Source organism: Ostrea edulis, chromosome 7 (assembly GCF_947568905.1).
Source record: "Ostrea edulis chromosome 7, xbOstEdul1.1, whole genome shotgun sequence".
Lineage (NCBI taxonomy): Eukaryota > Metazoa > Mollusca > Bivalvia > Ostreida > Ostreidae > Ostrea > Ostrea edulis.
In genome coordinates this window covers 80,584,110-80,606,146 of record NC_079170.1, presented here as the reverse complement: position 1 = coordinate 80,606,146, position 22,037 = coordinate 80,584,110, and positions in this window count along the sequence as shown.

Below are 22,037 nucleotides of genomic sequence, written 5' to 3'. Positions count from 1 at the left end.
TCAAAATGTAATGAGACTGGTATGTGGAGAACATATGATGAACGTTTGCGGTTAGCTTGTGAAACTTTACCACAAAAAGTTACCAATGACATACAAGGAGATGGAGGGCCTAGATATAAGAATATCTACTGCGCCATGTGTAACGTGGTTTATCCCGAGTATACTCTAAGTGTTAACGCTTATCAATTTCTAGCAGAAAATGATTCGCCAGTTGACGGACTCTACATAACATTTTACAGGCAAACATTAGGGTTGTTTGCATCGCTCCTTAGTTTCAGTGCCCTTGATATGCTGTCTGCATACAGTGTCGATAACAAATGTCGTCCTGAAGAGGTGTACAGTCCTATATTGGTAGGTATCCTTACGTAAATCACAAACAAAATTAACGTAAAATCAATTATTTTCACTAGCGGTATTTATGTCTTTATGAATTGTTTAACCACGTGTATGTAGCTCGGTTTACAATTTAATGTCTGGTAACACTGTACTAATCACTCCCTCACTTATATATATATCAAACTTTATGACAGTCGTTTGGATTCATTCTCTCCATGTGCTGTGCAACGAGGAAAAGAAAACAATGGAATTACCACTAGAATTAGGAGAAAATTATCTTTCATATTAAGTTCACTAGGATATATCGATATATCAATGAAAATGAATATTGTTTCGAATAGATTCAGCGTCTTTGATGTTATATACAATGTAGAAGGATCTTTTCTTCTCAAGTGGATTCTACCTCATAAGAATACAACCCCCACCCCCCCCCAAAAAAAACCAACAAAAAATAAATAAAAAAAAACAGGCCAGCTAATAAAGAAACACAATTCGTGCCCATGGGGATTCCAACAGATTGTTGGATTGATTGAATATTGTTTAACGTCCCGCTCGAGAATATTTCACTCATATGGAGACGTCACCACTGCCGGTGAAGGGCTGCAAAATTTAGGCCTATGCTCGGCGCTTATGGCCATTGAGCTGGGAGGAATCTTCATCGTGCCACACCTGCTGTGACACGGGATATCGGTTTTTGCGGTCTCGTCCGAAGGACCACCCCATTTAGTCGCCTCTTACGACAAGCAAGGGGCACTGAGGACCTATTCTAACCCGGATCCCCACGGAACCAGATTGTTGGAAGACTGATCACAAAGTACTACCATAAATATTGTCAAACAGGAACTCTAAAATCTTTTTATAACATCTTGTGCGTAGAATCAGGTAAGTGTTTCAAAAAAAAAGAAAAGAAAAAAAAAAGATGGATGCTATATTAAAGTGGGACGTTGGGACACTGTCTCACGTGCACCTACAATTCATACATTTCTTGTCTGTTCGTTAAGTTTATTTCTTGCATGCGGATATGCCAGAGTTTTATAGAACGGGCGTTGCTATCTAATCGTCGTTAATTGTTATGTGTAGATAAGATATTTCCATCTCTCGGCATACACATGGAGAATGTGTTTTTGGTAGCATGGTAATAATATGATTGAGGCTTAATAACAAAACGATTCTACATTTCTATTCTCATTCGAGTATGCACTAAGTAAGTCTTCAATGATAAGGCATCGTCGGCGTGTTTAAGGGGAATCAATTGCAGTAACCCTTTGATAAAAGTATCACATAATCAAGGATATGCTAGGCCAAAGTATCTAGGTGCATAGATGTTCTTGGTTTCAGATTAAGGGGTCAAATGGGCTAGGGTTTAACAAAGAACTCTATGGGGAAAATTAATTCGAAAACCCAACAGATATAATTTGGCAAATATGATAGATAGAGTACTGGGGTCTTCGGAAATGAAAAGAAAATGACAGGGATTAAAAATTAGTATCAAGGAAGTGACCCAGCGACCTTGACCTCTGACCATGAACATAAAAACTGGTATTACTATAAAACCGGGACTAATAGTTACATGAGATATTCAGAAATGACAAGATGACAAAAACTACGAACTAATATTAAGGTCAAGTAATTCCGGTGACCTTGACCTCTGATCTTGAACATATAAACTCACAGCTTTAGAACTGGAATTGATACAAACGTTGAACCTTCAGAAATGATAAAATCCACAAACTAGAATCAAGGTCAAGCGAATCCGGTGACCTTGACCTTAGATCATAAACATGATATTACTTAAGAACTAGGTCTGATAACGAGATGCAATCTTCAGAAATAATAAAAGGATGATGGGGTCTCTGAATTGGTATCAAGGTCATGTGACTCCAGTGACCTTCACCTTAAATAGAGATCTGGCGGCCGTTTCACTAAACGATCGTAGATCGTAAACGTAGACTTAAATGTGAACGTAGCACGTACGACCGTTTCACTAAAAGTTACGATTTGCGATTTACGATCAGTATTGATCGTAACCCTACGAGTGATCTAGGGCTATCGTAAGTGATCCTACATGCACGTAAATGAGCAATATGGCCGCCATGCTGGCCCGCCTGAGATCATTTTGTGGTAGTATTTACCTGACTGAGTTTGTATATACTTTGTAGGAAGAAAACAATCACAATGACTTGCAGTCTGCTTTTGCACAAAAATATTGTACAGTCCGAACCCGAATCTTAAATTAATTAGAGTTGTCCTTCTTTATTACGCGTCAGTCTCACAGGGGTCAAGTCCGTTTTGGGCCCGGGCTCTGTGATACCACAAATATAGTAAAGTCATTGTATCACAGAGTTCGGGTCCAAAACGGGCCTAGCCCCTGTGACCAGTCTGCTGAAATAATTGTTTAGGCAATGCATCAATTCATATTTTAAAAAAATGAGGAGGGGGTGGGTGGGTTAGTCAATATATCAAACTTTGCATGTAATAGAAATGTAATGGGGGGGGGGGGTATTGCTACATGTGCCTGCATCACCGTTAGATTACATGTATATTTAACATTAGGCAGAATTCAAGACATTAATATTCTCATAGACATGTTCAGAAATTAAGTTTCTTTAGTAAAAGTTGGTTTAAATCCGAGACGTTGCGATTCGACGTACTCAGCTATTTTTTCCCCCTGTCAGATCAATACCTTTGATGCAACTGACTAACTGTATAATACATGCGCATTTTAAGGAAAAATATGATAATAAAATGATTTGGTAATGGGAGAGGGGTTAAAATCCCAATTTTGCAAGTGGATCGTTTCTGTAGTTTTATGAAGGTCGTTAGAAATTAAACATACAAACTAGACCTATATGTATACACAGACAAGGGAAGGGTCATTAACGGACCCTTGGGGTTCCGACCCCTTGTTATAAAGTGCACTCCCGTGGGGATTCGGGTTAGAATAGCTAGGTCCTCAGTACTTCTTGCTTGTCGTAGGAGTCGACTAAATGGGGCGGTCCTTCGGATGAGACTGCAAACACTGAGGTCCCGTGTCACAGCAGGTGTGGCACGATAAAGATTCCTCCCTGATCAGTGGCTGTAAAACTTGTAGCCCTTCACCGGCAATGGTGACGTCTCCGTATTAGCGAAATTCACGTGAGGGACGTTAAACAATATAAATCTGGATTATACATCATCACGTAAAGACGGAAGATAGCGTATGCTTACATATATATATATATATATATATATATATATATATATATATAATACATACGTATGGGAAAAATAAATTTCAAGTCATTTAAGGAAGAAATTGAGCCCATGATTTGTTTGAAATTTATACAAATAAGTGAATAGATATGTCATTAGTGTTACAGCTTATTTTACAACAATGATTAAACGCCGGAGTACATATCCATGGTTTGATGCAGGATAAAATTTCCTATACTTGTGTACAATTTTATTTTCATTTCATTATTTCTTTTTATCAATATCATTTCATTATCTTATATTTTTTTTTTAATCTTGAACATAGTTTACTTATTGATGGAAACTTGGCTCACATGAGCAGATCGATACATGACATTTAAAATTCTAAAATGTAAATCTTTTATGTTATTTCTTGTATCATTTTCCCCCAAAATGTTAGTTTCATGAAAGTTAATAAAAATTATTCTATCAATTGTTTAAACATTCTAAGAATTTTTTTACGTTACACTAGAGATCGGGCTCAATATTTCCATTATTTTTGTTGACAACTTGCATGGGTTACTGCAGACGATAAGGATATGTTTAAAACCATGAGGAAATAATGAATGGATATTTCTTTCCATGGTAGGATTAATTTTAAATCTACCTCTATAGAGAAAAGAGTTCTAAAAAGTCAGAGGTAAATCGCAATCGTAAGTGTTACGACTACGATAGGTTTCGTGAAACGCTCGTATACGTGCGAGTCAAATGATCTTAAACGTAATCGTACGTTTACGATCTACGATCGGTTAATGAAACGGCCGCCAGGTATAACTTTGAAACGGGAACTATTAGAGGCATGGAATCTTCAGAAATGATTTAGTGAATTAAAAACTAGTATCTCCAGTGACTTTGACTTTGGTTATTAAAATTTGTATAGCTATAGAACTGGGACTGATATAGACATACAATCATAAAAATGATGAGAGGTTGTTGAAACCTACAAACTAAGATCAAGGTCAATTGAAAAAGGAGGGTTTTTCGAAGAAAAAAGAAAAAAACAACAACAAAAAACAAAGTCTTCGTAACCTAGATTTCTCAAATAATGTTAAATTTGGCATGGATTTTGTCAAGGGAGGAAAATAGTAGCATTCAGGAAAAGCCACTTTTATTCAGCCAGTACTTCGTTTGGGAAACTTTATAATCGGTATGCAGCTCAGTTAAGGTTATCCGGGGAAAATCGTAGTGCCTATTATAAATGTACCTCTGTGCACTTTGCACCATATGACGTTACAATGAAAAAGAATGTAACAGCGTACATGTTCTGATAGTTGTATCGCGAGGAAAGTGTCATAATATTTTGTTGTTATTTACTACTGTTATCAAGTGATAAGCTGTATATGTGAAAATATATCTTGTCAAAAGATTATATATATCATTCCTTTATGATATCAAATCATTCTCCATCTTTAATGTATAGGATAGACGAAGGCGATATTCATATTATATTGTGACCTTCAAATCGCCCCTAATCTGAATGACTGATGCGTTTAAAAATGTCCTCATGTACATAAATAATCTCATATTACAGAAACAGTGGCAAAGTTCAGGTTCATCTGCTATAAAAACAATATGAATTTTTCTGATATATAATCTAGATATATTTATGTGTTTGAAAAGTGCGGGGAACAATTTCGTCTTGTTTAATAACGGTATGATATATATATATATATATATATATATATATATATATATATATATATATATATATATATACATACATACATACATACATACATACATACATACATACATACATACATACATATATATATATATATATATATATATATATATATATAAGAATGTGAACAACCCCGATAATTCGCTGATGACTGTTGATGTGTTGTTAAATTACAGCATGGCTAGTTTGAGTATGCATTTGCTCCCAACATTTTTCATGTTAAGAATTTTTATCTTGTTTATTGGGTATAACAATAAAAAATCAGCTGGGTTACCCGCATGAACCTGAACTTTTGTTCACAAGTAAGACCTCTTGCTGATTTCCAAAAATAAAGTGTTATGTGATATTCAACTGACGTCACGGGAAATTACCATGAGGGGAATTTACGAAAGCTCAGTTACAGTCAAGATATGGACAGTATCGTTTCGGTGTTTAACCGTAACAAGTGAATGATACCTGTGAATTTGAGGTGCAATTTCACCCCATGATCATTGTGCATTTTACTATGGAAGCCCTTAACCTAGTTGCATATCTTGTTAGAACTCCTTCTGATTTGGGGGTAGAAAATCTGTCCCTTAAAATCAGGCTTTAAAACGTTAGATATTTCAAATTATTGAAATGAATAAATAACAATTTGAATTTATGAAATTACTTGATACCATTGAGTAAAAATATGTTTAATCTTCATTTTTAAAATATATATATATATATATTTGAATTCATTACCTTAAAAATAGAGTGAACATTTTCGCCGTGTTTTTGGTCTGTAAACATATCCCTCCCCTTGTGAAACAATTTTTTGGTCAATGGCAATTTATATTGCCTGTAAAAAGGAATTTGTTTTTCAAGGGGGAGGGGGTGTTATTAAAATATTTTCGTTTTCCATTGATTAATGTGTGATTCAACCCAAATTATAGAATCATATTTCTTTGTTTTGTCGAATAAATCAACTTTTATGAAAATTCATATGAATATCTATCATATCATAAAACCTAATTGGAAAATGATAAGTTTTAAAAATCAGGAAGATGATAGGCGGCGAAACAATAATATCGCTCGCAATTTTTATTATTATTCGATTACCCCCCCCCCCCCCCCTCTTATACACAGGAGTTGTTCTGGTATGACCGTAGTACTAACCTCTTTTCCAATTGGATTTACCTTCTTTCTCTTGCTTTCCTTGGGGAACGATAAAAATAGTCCTTGTTTAAATGATCAGTATTTCTTCAAATTACATAATTAATCATTAATTAATTCTCTTTTACACACTTTAAGATGATTTTTGAACATCCTAATATGTAGGGGGGGGGGGGGGGCTAAAACTTTAAACACTTTATGATACCAAGACCTGGATATAACCAGGAGGGAATAACGTTAACTTAAAGGGAAAGGCAACCCTAACCACAATGTTGCTATTTTGAATGAAATATTATTTACTGTTATCGTAAATGACAGTCTTTAACAACAAAAAGTCTTGCTTAGCGATTAAATCAATATCAATCTGTCAAATATTAAAAAGTACCCGCTTCTAAGAGAGCGGCCATTGAAGTTTAATTCATGACGTCACTTCATCGGTTCCGGATTATTTCATGAGCAGCACTGTAAACAGAACAAGTCACGAAGAGTTAAGTTTGGAGCCGTATAGATTTAAGCCCGTTCCTACGCAAGAAGAAATTGAGAAAAGAAGACGTTCAGTCGAGTCGCAGACCAGGCAGATGGTACACTTTTCTTCATACAAATGTGTTGAACCTCAGCTTGTCACAACGTGAATGATGGATCCACAGTTACATAGTCTTTTTTTTTCCAGATAACTTGGTTGCGTTAGGAATTTACAATAAATAATGATAATAAAAAAGCAGCAACTTTTTTTCCTCTTCGCATTAGTGCATTTAACAGCTTCACGGGAAGACACCAACCTATCTATTCGTAAAATCTACTATATGCACAGCTTTGATGATTTTAGAATCTTACCAAAACCGGAACAGACGGTGTGACGTCAAAATTATTGATTTTTGTGGTTTAAATAGAAAATAGTTCTACATCATGGCAGCCTCTATAGATGGCGGCATTTTCAATTTTGAACGTTTTCAATTTAGTACTGAAGCTTATTTAGGCAGTATAGCATCGTAATAGTATGGCGAATTGTTATCTTATTATTAATCGTATCATTTATCATATAATTGTTTTGGGTTGCCTTCCCCTTTAATAGCGAGCACAGCGACACCCCTTCGCCATAACCAAACACGTCACTTATCATTCACGACTGAAAATTCATTAATTCTAGGTTTGTGTATAATCTTAATGTATCTATACAAGAATAAATGAGAGGGCATTAGGTCAAATATGTTGCATTTTCGTCAATAGATATATACTTAAATATTACATCATTGTGTTAAAACTAGGATTCTGTACAATATTGTGAATGGTGTTCTAATTTCCTATTTTGAACATGTGATTGGTGCAAGGGGGTTAATAAATTATGATATGAACTTTATTTGTTGTAATCATTAAGAGATGTAAGATGAAGATAACGAACAGTGATCAGTCGCATAACTCCTATAAGCAATACAAAATAGATAGTTAGGCAAACACGACCCCCTGGACACACCAGAGGTGGGATCATGTGCCTAGGAGGAGTAAGCATCCCCTGTTGACCGGTCACACCCGCCGTGAGCCCTATATCCTCAATATTGAGATGTGTGGGCATAAATGGGGGTGGGGGTGTATAAACGACATTTTTGGATCCGCGCATGTGTATGCAATAGTGTTGAATTTGTCGAGTTAATTAGTATTATCATTGGGCCTAGATCGCAATGCGTCGATATCCACGGACAGTCCTGTTCACACAGTTTTACAAACTTGAAAAGTTGGTGACAAGATTTTGGGACAGTTTTTGGACATTTTTATCACACATTTAGTGACTTGGAAATTAAGGAAAATAGATTCAGTCGAGAATATACAGTTGGTAACATTCAATTTCAATGGGAAATTAATGTTAAGTACATACATATAAATACCTAATAAGAAACAAGGGAAATTTAAGAATATGGGGTGAACGTTGGAACACAGAATCAGGATACTCCAGATACTCAATGAACCACTGCTAAAAAATATGTTGAGATTTTTTGTTTTGTTTTGTAAACATTGCAATTAAAAGCAACTTCTTGTAAAAATACGAAGGGATGAAGTTAACATTGATTTTGAGGCAGTCGTCCATGAAGTTATACCCTTCTGATAAATATGTTTATCATCAACTGAAATTATACGGTTTTCATAGGTATATATATAGGAGATGGCACATATATAGAGAACCTGATATTTTTGTAAATAACTACCCCCCCCCCCCCCCTTAGACATTGAGTGCATTTTATGATCAAAAGACAACCTAATGTTTGCTTGTTATGTATTTTTAAAGTAAGTCGTCAGATATGACCATGCCACCTTTTTTCGATTTTGCATGATTCTTACAGAGACTAGTACTTAATATATACATACAAACAACCAGATTGTTCAATATTCGACTCGTCCCTTCTTCTGGACAAACGAAAAGGTTAACATGGTATGGCTAATAGGAACAGAAAATGCATATGACAAAACAACAAATATATACAACTAGCACTAAAACTACATTGCATCTACAAGAGGATTTAGACAATAGACTACGTGTACATGTTTTGGTTTTAGGCTTGGTAATCGTGTCCTAATTCGCTCCAAAATTAAGATCGATAGCCAAGCCAAAACAAAAACAAGAACATGTAGTCTGTGGTGTAAATACGTTTATATGTTGGTTATTTAGTGCTTTGTATATTTTTGTATTTTGCCTTGTATCCATGTTATCCGAGTCCCAGTTAGGCCTGAACAAAATAGTACGCTTTCTTTTCAAAGGAACATTGAAACCGATACCAAATACACAGTTACATATGTATCTAACAGCAAGTATGTACACATATTCCAAGGTTTTTATTTGGTAGCGGATATAGACATTGAATTTACTTTGAAATCGTTTCAAAACCTACACGATCTCAAGTCTTATGTCTACATTGGAAACACATGTTACATCAGAGACACAATTGAACGTTAGAAGGGGAAGTGCGGAGATCGTTGTAGAGCTATCGAGATGCTAGAAAATTAGATGAATAAGTATTAAGGTTAATTCATTGGGAATATGGCATTGAATGGATCACACGATTTTCTTGCTTAGAAGAAATTCCGTCAGTATTTTAAGATGAATGACTTTTTTCATCATTTTATTCTTATTTTCATTGATCTCTTTGAAGTCATATCTCGAGGATGCTGGACATCCTGTTGTCATGATTGTTGTTTCGAGCAGACGAATTAAACAAACGGGCTAATTTCAGCTTCTCCATCGTCAACTTCCCATATTTGTGTAGCAATATTCCATTATCACCTGCATAATGTGTTTATATATCTCAACTGATTCGATATGCAAGAGCTTGTTCTGGGTATAGTCAGTTTTTAAATCGAGGTAAGCTACTGACAAACAAGTTGATGGTACAGGGATTTCAACAATCTCGATTGAAGTCAGCATTTCGCAAATTCTATGGTCGTTATAACGATCTACTTCGTCAATACAACCTCACATTGGGTCAAATGCTGTCTGACGTGTTTCATACCGATTGTTAAGCCGTTCTTGGCACACTGATTTTGACTGCGTTAAACTCCGTTTACCTGATCAGGATATAGGGCTCACGGCGGGTGTGACCGGTCAACAGGGAATGCTTACTCCTCCTAGGCACCTGATCCCACCTCTGGTGTGTCCAGGGGTCCGTGTTTGCCCACTATCTATTTTGTATTGCTTGTAGGAGTTATGAGATTGATCACTGTTCGTTATCTTCACCTTGCATATCCATCTGCGTGTCTATATCACGTGATATATGAAAGATAAAAATGTTTTTCATATTTTTCTTTCATAGGATATTTGTATCTTGCATGCATATACAAATACATATATATATATATGAAAGAACTATCTCACATTGATGTCTCACATGGGTAAACTTGATCCCACACTGGTGATAATGTGAGAAATAAAGATGGATTAAGAATATACGCTGTATTTACATAGAACCCGGTCCCCAAACTTTTGTCAACACGATTATAATAGCCAGGAAACCACACGCGGAGGTGAGAACACCGGGATTTCTAAATCGTATGTAAAATACATTCAACATTTCGAGATGTGTTATTGAAAAGTCCATCTAGAGAACAAACAAAAAGTGTAAAGAACAGAGAATTTTCGTTACAAAACTTTTTTCCCCACGGAAACGGTCAACGTTGGCGACAGGCTAATATTTGAGTCACGTGAACTGTAAATATAAACAGGGCTTGTGCATAAAAAATCACATGTAGATGTCTCAAGATAATAATACATCTTCTCGTCAGATTTTGATATTTAGAGGTCTTGCTATGGTTTACATTAGTATCATATTATCAATTAAACATCGAAAACATGCTTTGTACCAAACAACGTGCCCATGTCCCTACGATGCACCCATCAATAATGTGTAATCCATATAATGTGATTTTTAATTTCATTTCAGAAGAAATGTCTGCCTATCGTCTGTGATTCTCGATATAATCAGAAGGGACCAAAATGTCAGAGAAAGATATCCATTGACATATCTGCTATTTTCTTTTCAAGTTTTACGGTTTGCAACACGAAACCTTTTGTCAACAAATTTAACAAGGATATCGGAAGGGAGATAGCCAATCGCGTCTTCATCATACAAAACCGTTTCAAAGAACTGACATTGGCATTTACGATTCCATTCATTACACGGTTGAATATAATCTGTGTAAATGCCCGACTTACTTCATCGCCTCTAGAAACAGAAAGCGTGGTTGTGTTGTCAAATTTTCTTATAGCGTTTTTCAATAACTTCACCTTTTTCAATACCAATGACTCTCAGATACGGATTCGGATAAATAATAATGACAAAAACCAAAGAAACATGAAACACCCAACCGTATTTTCTACGGCTTTTATTGGTGGAGTACCGACTTCATATTCGGTCCCTAGTATGGTGGCCCGCTGGGAACATTGTCCGAAAGTTTATCTTTCTAAGAATTACCACATCAATCATACAGATGATGAGGTATGCATTATTGAATATAATGTCTGTTTTGAAAGTCAACATGCTGAACTCAATGAAGACGAGGGTGTAGCAATATGTCTAGATCTATATGAAGATTTAATCAATAATTACACACGAATGTCTAGTGACGAAGGTTCACCGGAAACGTATTTCTCTGTGGTATGCCTCTCTACCTCGTCTCTTGGTTGCCTTCTTACTGTCGTGGTTTCTTTAGCTTCTCATGCCACCATAAATATGCCAACAAAGATTAACATAGCGCTGTCATTTTCTCTATTCCTTGCCAATACATTTTATACAACCTCCAGGTTCTTTATCTATTATTATCCTATTTGCATGCTGTTTGGAATATTGTCCCATTACCTTTGGTTGACAGTATTATGCTGGATGTCCGTATCATGTCTTGATTTGTTCATGACGATGGCAAATAGTTTAAAAATAAGTTCCCATAGTAAGGGAAATCGTAAATTCTTTGCATATGTTATAGTGTGTTTGACGTTGAGCATGATAATTGTGGCAGTTCATATTCAAATCAGCTACCAAGCAACTGGGGGTTCAAGTTTAGGGTACTCCAAAACAACGTGCTTTATAGCAGACGGTGCACTGAAGATCTTCACTTTAGTTTTACCTTTGACACTGGTGGTGATTTTGAATTTGATTCTTTTCGTGGCATTGTATTGCTGCATCAAAAAGACTATGGCCTTTTCAAATTCTCGAAATAATCAAATGTTTAAAATATACATCAAATTGTCAACAGTAACTGGCGTAACATGGGTGTTTGGTTTGCTTCATGAATTGCTCAGTATTCAGTTCTTTTCTCATCTTCATTCCCTTCTCAATGGCTGCATTGGAATGTATATTTTCCTAGCTTTTGCTAGTCAAAATATTTCTAAGAAGAAATAAAGGGAAAAGCACCATTTACCTCCTCTCTGTCAATTGTATCACTAACTGCATATGCATACCTGTACAACGGCTGTCATTATGAGCACCTCACAACACAAACTCAAACGCTGCCATATAAGACCAAACATATGTTCGTATTAAGGGTCTAAATAAGTGTCGTAGAAATAGCGGTATGGTCTGTGCAGTGGTCAATCAATATTGTTTCAGTATCTGTTAAAGTGAAATGTTGTGTGAAATTGTTTGCATGGTTAGTTACAGATTTTTATTATCTTAATTCTGCAGATGTGTTGTGATTGCTTTTCGCTACACATTGTAGTGATATATCTATTTTGATAGGTCACTGACTGCTACTTGATATTTTGGCGAGATATGAAATATAACTTTTATACTAGCAATTGACATTGATCACCTGAGTTTCAGGCGATGGAGGTCAGAATTGTTGGTCATGAGGATATCTAAACTTCAGCAAAATTCATAATTAATATGTTAATTTAGCATTGATTGGTATTCTGTAAGTTGGATAATTTCTAATAGTTAGCATACAATTTTTGTGTTCAATTAGTTACTCAGTCGGTTTACATGTGTAAAGTGTTACATAGAATATGTGATAAACTTTGTTAGAAACGTTGGGTGTTTTATTTTAAAAAAACAGAGATATTTATATTATGGCAGATATTTTATTGATGTGAAATAAAATAACCCCAACTTTGAAATTATTTGGATTTTACAAGTGAAAATGAAGACAATGAGGAGATAACATCATTTGGAATTGGAACTGGAAATAACAGAACAAAAACACGGACATGAATTATGGATGGAAACATTAGAATTGAAAGATCAAAAAGAGGTTATGGAATAAGGTGTTCAGTTAGAAAAGACCAACTCACTACCCGCAGAGATGCATAACACAGGAATGCCAAATATTAAAATTCAACCATTTAATCAGGAAAAGGACATGGTATATTGTGCTATCTATCAGAATGTGATGCGATAGCTGAACATGCAGGCTGGACTGATAACCCAAAGGTTTTACCGCTAAGGTCACTTCTTACCGAAGAGACCCGGGAAGTGTGACAACAAGTAGACCTGTATACGGCTCTACTGAATCCGTTTGGTAAGCTTCTTGAAGTAAAACGTCAACCACGAAAAAATTACGTGTGATTAATGTCAAGAATAGACCTGTATTTAAATCTGCTGGTGTTAGTTTGAAGCAGTTGGGACTGCTTTGTTACAAGATCATAGTAACAGTGTAGATGGATTTATTTCCTTTTCTTAAAGAAACTGAAAAGAAAATGTCAGTTAAATGATTCTACCATTGCGAATTACTGCCTTGCTTTGTTTTAGGTTTTATTTGAATGTAAATGTACTTTCAATGCTTGTTGTACGGACTACAGCCCCCTTTGTCATAACATGTCAAATAAGTATACAAACTCACGAGATAGAAATCATTGTTACAAGAATATAATTATGAGATGAAACATATTGTAGGCAAATTAAATTTTATTGCAGATGCCTTGTCAAGAGTAATATGAATATATTTCATTTCAGTTTCAAATATGTTGTTTTGATGTATTGTACATGTATTCAGGTCTTGCATTTTGGAGAATTGTTTTTCTGTTGCCATTTACATTTTAAGGGGTGTGTGTCGTGTATTATGTGTACTAGACATTGACCTTCAATACATTCTATTTGTAGAACAATATCTGCAATAATGCAATAGATAGGAAATTTGAAAACTTTCTGCCGGTAGTGTATACTTTTTACAAATATAATTTTCTTTTAATATAAACAGACGAATTTCTGTCCTGCACTGCAAGAAGTACATTGGAAGCTACATTACAGGATACTAGACTCAATGGCCGAGTGCAATAGTTCTATAACCATGTATTGTAAAGCGATTTGAGCAGCATACGCTGGAAAGGGCTCTATACAAAACCAATTATTTTTATTATTATTATCATTATAACCATGTTTATTAAATTCTCGTACACGGATACAACGCAGTGGTAAAACAAACAAATGTCGCTACGTTGTGAACTCCGATTACTGTAAATCCGTATTTTTTCATTGACATGTGTATATTGTCCTGTTACTAATTGTAAATAAATTAAAAAAAAATAACATTGTTGTCGATTTTTATTGGACTTGGATTTTTACTCTTCCGTAAATTTTTTCGAGTTTGATTATACATGTACTATCATTTATTAACTGCATCTCATTCAAAGTGATTTATTGCTTTATTGCAAGTTTAACAAAAAAGTTACTTCCAGCAAAGCCAGTTCAAACAACATTGAAATATTTACTGCATGGTAGTGCACCAAATGGACATGTGGTTTTCTTCTGAGTAAAAAGAGTAAATTTCCTCCCTCATCCCTTATCAATGACCCATTCGTGCAAATTCCAAGTCAAGGAGAGGCATTCATATAAGTTGTAGGACTTGTTTGTCAATCGTTGTGAAATAAATGACTTTAACCTTTTTGATATGGTGACGTTTACAGAGAACATTAAAGCAAAATAAGTTTGAAAAGTTTTCGTACAGTATACTTGTACTTAAACATGGTTATTAACAATATAAATTTATGGTCCGTCCCGATTACAGTAAAACATGTCAGTAATATAACGTAAACGCGATATTCTTTCTTTATATAATCCCCATTCGTCCTCGCTGATGGAACTGTCAATCTATGCTTTTTGTGTTGGACGCTCGAGTGCAAGATTTTATCAACCAAGTTGGAGTAAATCATGTATTTTCGATCTATTTTCAAAGGTCTACAAATAACATTTACATGGCTGAGATATTTGAAAAGGTTAAAATGTGATTATAATGGTTTTTTTTTTTTTTTGTAATCTGCATTTTAATTGGCTAAGACTCTAAGGTTTGAAACAATATAACGAGCATTAATGAGATAGAAAGCGTCAAAATACATGTAGAATGACGCAAAACCATAATGTTTAACATAAACGTTTCGTGATGTAAGTAGTGAATGGTGAAGATAACGAACAACGATCGATCTCATAACTCCTACAAACAATACAAAATAACTCCTATAAGGAATGCAAAATAGATTTGAGCCATCACGGTGGAATCAGGTGTCTAAGAGGAGTAAACATCCTTTATTGACCGGCCACACATGGGATGAGGTAAGGTACAAAATACGACGTCGTTTCAAATTCGCTAATTTTCTTCTGTTTGATATTTCAGATGTTACTTCATTAATTGTAAAATGAAACAAAATAAGAAATTTCATGAACAGAGTTTTCTGACAGAAAATTAATGTCTGATAGTGTCTGATAAACACAATATATATGTACATATATAAGCTAAAGTTCAAATCAACTCAGTGTCTTCCTTAAATGCCTTCCGTGTGGATCCGAGTTTGAATGCAAGGTGAAGATAACGAACAGTGATCAATCTCATAACTCCTACAAGCAATACAAAATAGACAGTTGGGCAAACACGGACCCCTGGACACACCAGAGGTGGGATCAGGTGCCTAGGAGGAGTAAGCATCCCCTGTTGACCGCCGTGAGCCCTATATCCTGATCAGGTAAATGGAGCTATCTGCAGTCAAAATCAGTGTGCCAAAAACGGATTAACAATCGGCATGAAACACGTGATACAGCATTTGACCCAATGCTAAGTTGTATTGACGAACTAGATTGTTATAAAGATCATAGAATTTGCGAAATGCTGACTTCAATCGAGACTGTTGAAACCCGTGTACCGTCAACATTGATAAGGGGATGCTTACTCCTCCTAGGCACCTGATCCCACCTCTGGTGTGTCCGGGGGTCAGTGTTTGCCCAACTATCTATTTTGTATTGGTTATATGAGTTATGAGATTGATCTCTGTTCGTTATCACCTTGCATCAGTATGTTGAAATTCCAATGGACACATATCGGGATCCTTTGTTAGCTGACCTGATTTTATATTCTTATGATTGAGAATTTATTCAAAAATTTCTACGTAAGTAGACAAAATCTCTTGATACGGCCTTCAATGCGAACTTTAGATACATCGACGGCACTTTATTTATTAACAACTACTTTCATTCATATGTCGATTTGATATGTCCATGTTAAGTTGAAAAGGACATAACATAGTGGTTCACCTCTGCTTCATGCTTTAATATTTTATCAAAAATAGGTATGAACGGCAAACTTACAACTCAACATTATGATGAACAGGAGGATTTCAGGTTTCCCATCGTCAACTTCCATAATTATGTAGCAATATTCTATGACCACTTGCATATGGTGTTTATAATTCTTAACTTATTAGATACACAAGACCTTGTCCTGCGCATGACCAGTTTTTAAATCACTAAAGGCCACTGTCAAACAAATCAATGGTGCAGGGCTTTCAGCAGACTCGTGTAAATTCAGCGTTTTGCGAATTATAATGGTCATTAACACGCTTGTTTTAACGTGTGGAACACTGTATTGTGATATTCATACCACACTCTTATCAACCCTGGAAAAAGTTATGGATCCCATCTTCATATTAAGCCCATCATATTGTATGTTATATAATATGATACATAGTAGACCGGAGTTTTGTAGCCTATTGAACAGTCGGCGTTCCCGGAATTCTGGACCTGTTAAAAGGTTTACCTAATTCCAAGTCGTTTTTTCATGTATAGTCATATCTATCTCAAGCTGGACTACTGTTGCAAAAAAAACAAAAAAACAAAACAAAAACAAACACAAGCAGATATTTTAATCTGGACTAAATATACGCATACCTAGGATATTCTATAAACAAAATAAGTGTTGAAAAATACAAATTCGAATAATCTTAAAAACAACGAAAAAACTGCACGATTTATTTTTGGGTACTGATATTCTTTATCAGGAGTTAAATGTCCATCTGGTCAGCCAATTCTAGCTGTTGAATGGTATCGCTTCTTAACTGCATTCTGTTGATCTGTCCATTAACAAGCATCGGTAGACTATGAAATCTGAGAAAATACTTTTCCACGATCATCAATAGCATCATGTGCACTGACAAAGATTTCTAGGCAAAACTCTTTTACATTGGTTGGGTAAGTTTCATGTTCTGGGTCTGTGACAAAACAAACGCATATTTCTTCATATAAACGCATGTCGGGTACACCAAGCACAATTGCATCTTTTATGCCATGCATTGTCATAATGCGGTCTTCGATACTACTCGGCAAAATTTTGCTAATACCTCGGGAAATGTATTCATTGATACGCCCTTTTATTACAATATGATTGTCTTCATTTATATGCGCAATGTCGCCAGAACGAAACCAGTTTCCAGGCAAGAGGTCTTCTTCAAGTAAGCCCTTCTTCTTGTAGTATTTCTCAAAACCACATATACTTCTAATACAAAGGTCCCCATTCTCATGTTTTCTCAAAATATTCTACCTCCATCAATGATCTTCACTTTCATGCCTGGTTTTGGTTTTCCTACGTCACCAATTTTATTTCATTTGCAGTAGTAATAGGCGGTAGTGCAGATACAAACAATTCCTTGACTGATCCGTATCCGACTATTAAGGTCTTGGTAAATACACCAACGACCTTCGTGTGGAGAATGCCAACGGATTGCCCACTTGTTGCGACAACATCAAGTTTGAACATATCTTTCTTATTTTTTTTTCGTGAGCCACCAGATCTGAAAGAAAGTAAGGTAATAATACTGCCGAATTGCATTGTTCATCTTTGATTACTTCCCACATTTTCATAGTGTTATGTCCTTCTGGAGCAATTGAGGAATCGCAAAATACTCGAGGTTCTCCTTGAAACACTGTTAAAATGGGAGATCCTCCCACCCAAGCAAATGACCGATCATTGTAAGCTTTCCAAGTGGATATCACACGATTGTTGATTGCTTGAAAGTGTGGTTTAGGGACCAATTTAGGCTTTCCTGTGCTTCCAGACGTCATGAAAACAACTATTTCATCCTCGGGAAAGAGCGTAGGAAATTCAACTGGTTTCCTTTTCCAACTGTAATACTCCGTGGAGGTCATCATGGGATGTTAAATGCGCGTTTTTTCTGAGAAAAAGCAAAGCTGAAGCGTTGGATTGTTCGGCAATATGGGCATTTAATTGTGAAATCAGTTGCAAATATCCATCGCGTTTCCCGGGATCAATTATAAAGGCCTTGTACTCGGCAATTGGAACGATCTCGTAAACGTTTTTGGCGTTGATGATGCGGAAGGGCACGTGAACAACGACACCCCCTGTTATGATTATCGCTAATTCTGCAATCACCCACTCAAGGGTATTTGGTCCAAAGAGATCAATCTTATCTTCCTTCTTAATTCCGTTCCTGACAAGATAACCTGCTAACTTTGTTGCCTGTGTCTGAAGTTGACGACAAGTCAAACTTTCCCGGGTTCCATCAATGCCTCGATGAATGATAATTTATTTATCTGGAAACAATATTGCTATTTCATTGAAGACTTGGGTAATTGTTTTGTACTGGTATGGGATTTTTGTAGAGTACAGATGTAACTGAGTTCTGGCATGTCGAATACGACTCTAAAATAGAAAATCAATAGTCTCACAATAATGATTGGTGGTATATGTTCATGTTTATTGGCATATTGTATAAATTGTGTTCACGTCTTAATATTCATAGAACAGAGATATCACAACAACTAATCCTTAAATATATATAATGAGTCAACAGTAGTAAGGGTTAGAGAATATCAATTTTAGCGACACCTCATGATGTCATTGTTTCTTGGAAATGACCCTCCCCACAAACATCTAGTGGCTATATTCTTTCATCGTCATGTATAATTTGTAGAGATGAAAGGAAACACAATATACCACAGTAGTCAGAATATCAATGATACACCCATCTCTGGTGTGTCCGGGGGTCCATGTTTGCCCAAGTATCTATTTTGTACTACGTATGGGGTGTATGCAATTGATCACTGTTCGTTATCTTCACCTTTCACAGAATCTTCCTTTGCAGCGATATGCTCTACCCGTAGATACGAAGCAGAAACCGTTGGCACCAAGCGATAACTTAAAGTTTAATTGTATAAAGCTTCAGGCAATTCAAAGTGCTAAGAGGTCATGTTTAAAAACTTTTAGCCCAATAACAAGCATAGCAACCCCAACTTTTATTTTAATTTGCCAATTCTCCTTCAATGTAGAATTAAATATACATTTCACAGAGAATTGACATTACTCCAAATCTCATTTGCAAACCTCTTTAACGACAAAATTGTTTAATGTTATTTTTTGTGTAGGGATATACTTCTGTGCATTTTAGAAACATTAATTATTTAATTTTACGGTACATGTATTTTGAAGTGTTGCAATGTTTGCTCTTTTTGTGATGTAAAAATATATATTTCTGTACTGATTAGACTACGCCTCCTCACTGGAACCTTAACTGTAGTGCATATATTATGATCAATTTGGTAAAATTTATATCACATTTTATGTACGTTGGATTATATTCCGTTCGTCCGCCATATTTCTTTCATATACTACCCTGTCCTATTCCCGTTACATTGCAGGGTAGACATATTCAACTATAGTGTGACTTTGACAAATCCAACAAATTGAAAAGAACGTTAAATTAAGCTATGTTTCCGTTAATTGTAGTTGAGCAATATAAGTACTATCTAACCAGTCACTGAGAGGGCGTTCACATCACGAATGGGGACCACTAGTTTGAGTCCAGTTCGTACCAGATATGAGCAAACCCAAGACGTAAACATAAGCAGTGATTGATTCTCTGCTCGACAATTAGAAGAAGCAGCCATACATTTTCCGGATATAACCTTTATATATGAGTTCCTGTGAAGTGATACGAATTGGTCACTGGACGTCCTCACTGTTGTGGCCCTGAGAGGCAAGTATAGCTCTAAAACTGTTCTCCTACATCCGATGATCTCTCAATATTGGTGAAAGTCGTAAATGAAAGTAGAATAAACACGCAAAATGAATTCACCTCTTTTAAATCTCTAGGCAATTTTAGGCGAGTGAAATTTTCAATATCAATTTTTAGCGTGTTGTTAAAACGTACACGGAAAGTAATACTGATATATTAAAAGACGTATTATATAATAACACTGTAAATCTAGATGTCTGTGCGTTATCTCGTCTATTTCAATGCCTACTTGTCTGTCCGTTTCTTACCACATTGAGACAGAGAGAAATATGACCCACGAACCATGAATAATGGTCTTTCTTCAGATATCGATTATTTTTGTATATGCTATTCTTTAGGATATAGGCATTCTAGAAATGCTTATCTTTTTCATAAATTCTATACTTTTTTGTTACTATGATGTTGAATATTGTGGTATTTAATGGTAAACAATTAACATTTTGGGATACACGTCAAAAAAATAAACCTCCAATACCATGTGTAATATACATGATCCTATACATTTCTGAATATATCGAGTCATATGCATTCAAATAGCTAGAATGGCTGATTCAACGATCATAATAAGCATTGTTGACCAAATTTGGAAAATAGAAATACGAAATATTTTGGAAATGATGTTCAAAGCCGTGATTGTTCAACTTCACTTTTAAATTATTTTAACTTGAATTTTAAAATACTGAAATAGGAAGAAGAACAAATATAGCATGTAGTCTATTTACATGGTGAAAGAAGTGAATCATTGGAACAATTCTGTTTCATATCATATTCCATAGCTTTTTGTGGTTTTTTATTTTGTTTGGTATTAAAACGACCGAGTATCGATACCAATGATAACAAACTAAGTTGACACCGCATCTCGTCAAAACATGTTCAATTCGAATTTACTTGAAATTACACGTTCAACAAGCAATTGCTGTGAAACCTGATTGAAGGAAAAGTGCTGTAGACACCTAATAGTAAGTATCAAATGTTATTTTTCTTTACATTCACATGTAGATTTCATAGCGTAAATAATAACACAGCACCGATTTAGGGGGTCAGAATGAGTATATTATTTTTTGATTCTGAAACACGATATGAAAAATGATACTGTACAAAATCTTACTGTATATATCTTTATTAATAATTGTAGATTCATATACGTATTAATCATCTAAAGATACTGGAGTATTTTAATCAACATTTTTATGTGTTTGTGCAATACTGTACAGTTTTGACTGACAGAACGTAAATTATGAACTGCAATCTAAAAATCATTAATACAGATTTAAATCAATTTCACAAAATTAGATCTAGATACATATTTGAAATAGAATATATATACATCTTTAACATCCTAAAACTGTAGTTTTTAAATGTTTGGATTATAATATATTGCATTTTACATGTGTATATACATGCTTGTAAATGCCACAGAATGAGAAATAATCTGAATTGGTCTATTTTCACATCAGTTTGAATAAACAATCAAATAGTCCTCAGGATTGACTCAAAATCAAGAGTAATACATATGAACAACTTACAAATGAACATTAAGACAGACAAAACACTGCTAAAACACATATTACTGTATTTACAGGTGTTGCGTTTTATAAAATATATTTTCCTGTTGCATAATATTTAGATGAATCTTCCCAACAATAGAAGTACCATGTAGATCTATACAGAACATAACATTAGAAATCATGTTTGTTCATGTACCAGTTAAGTATCATAATAATAATAGTAGTAGTATATAATAAGTATTTATTCTGCTAAAATAAAATACCCTGTTTATTGTCAACAAATGCATCACTGGTAAAGAAAGGTTATAAATCTAGCACAAGTTTCCATATTCTACTGATTTCTAGGAATAAAACTACAATGTATGCATGCAAGGTG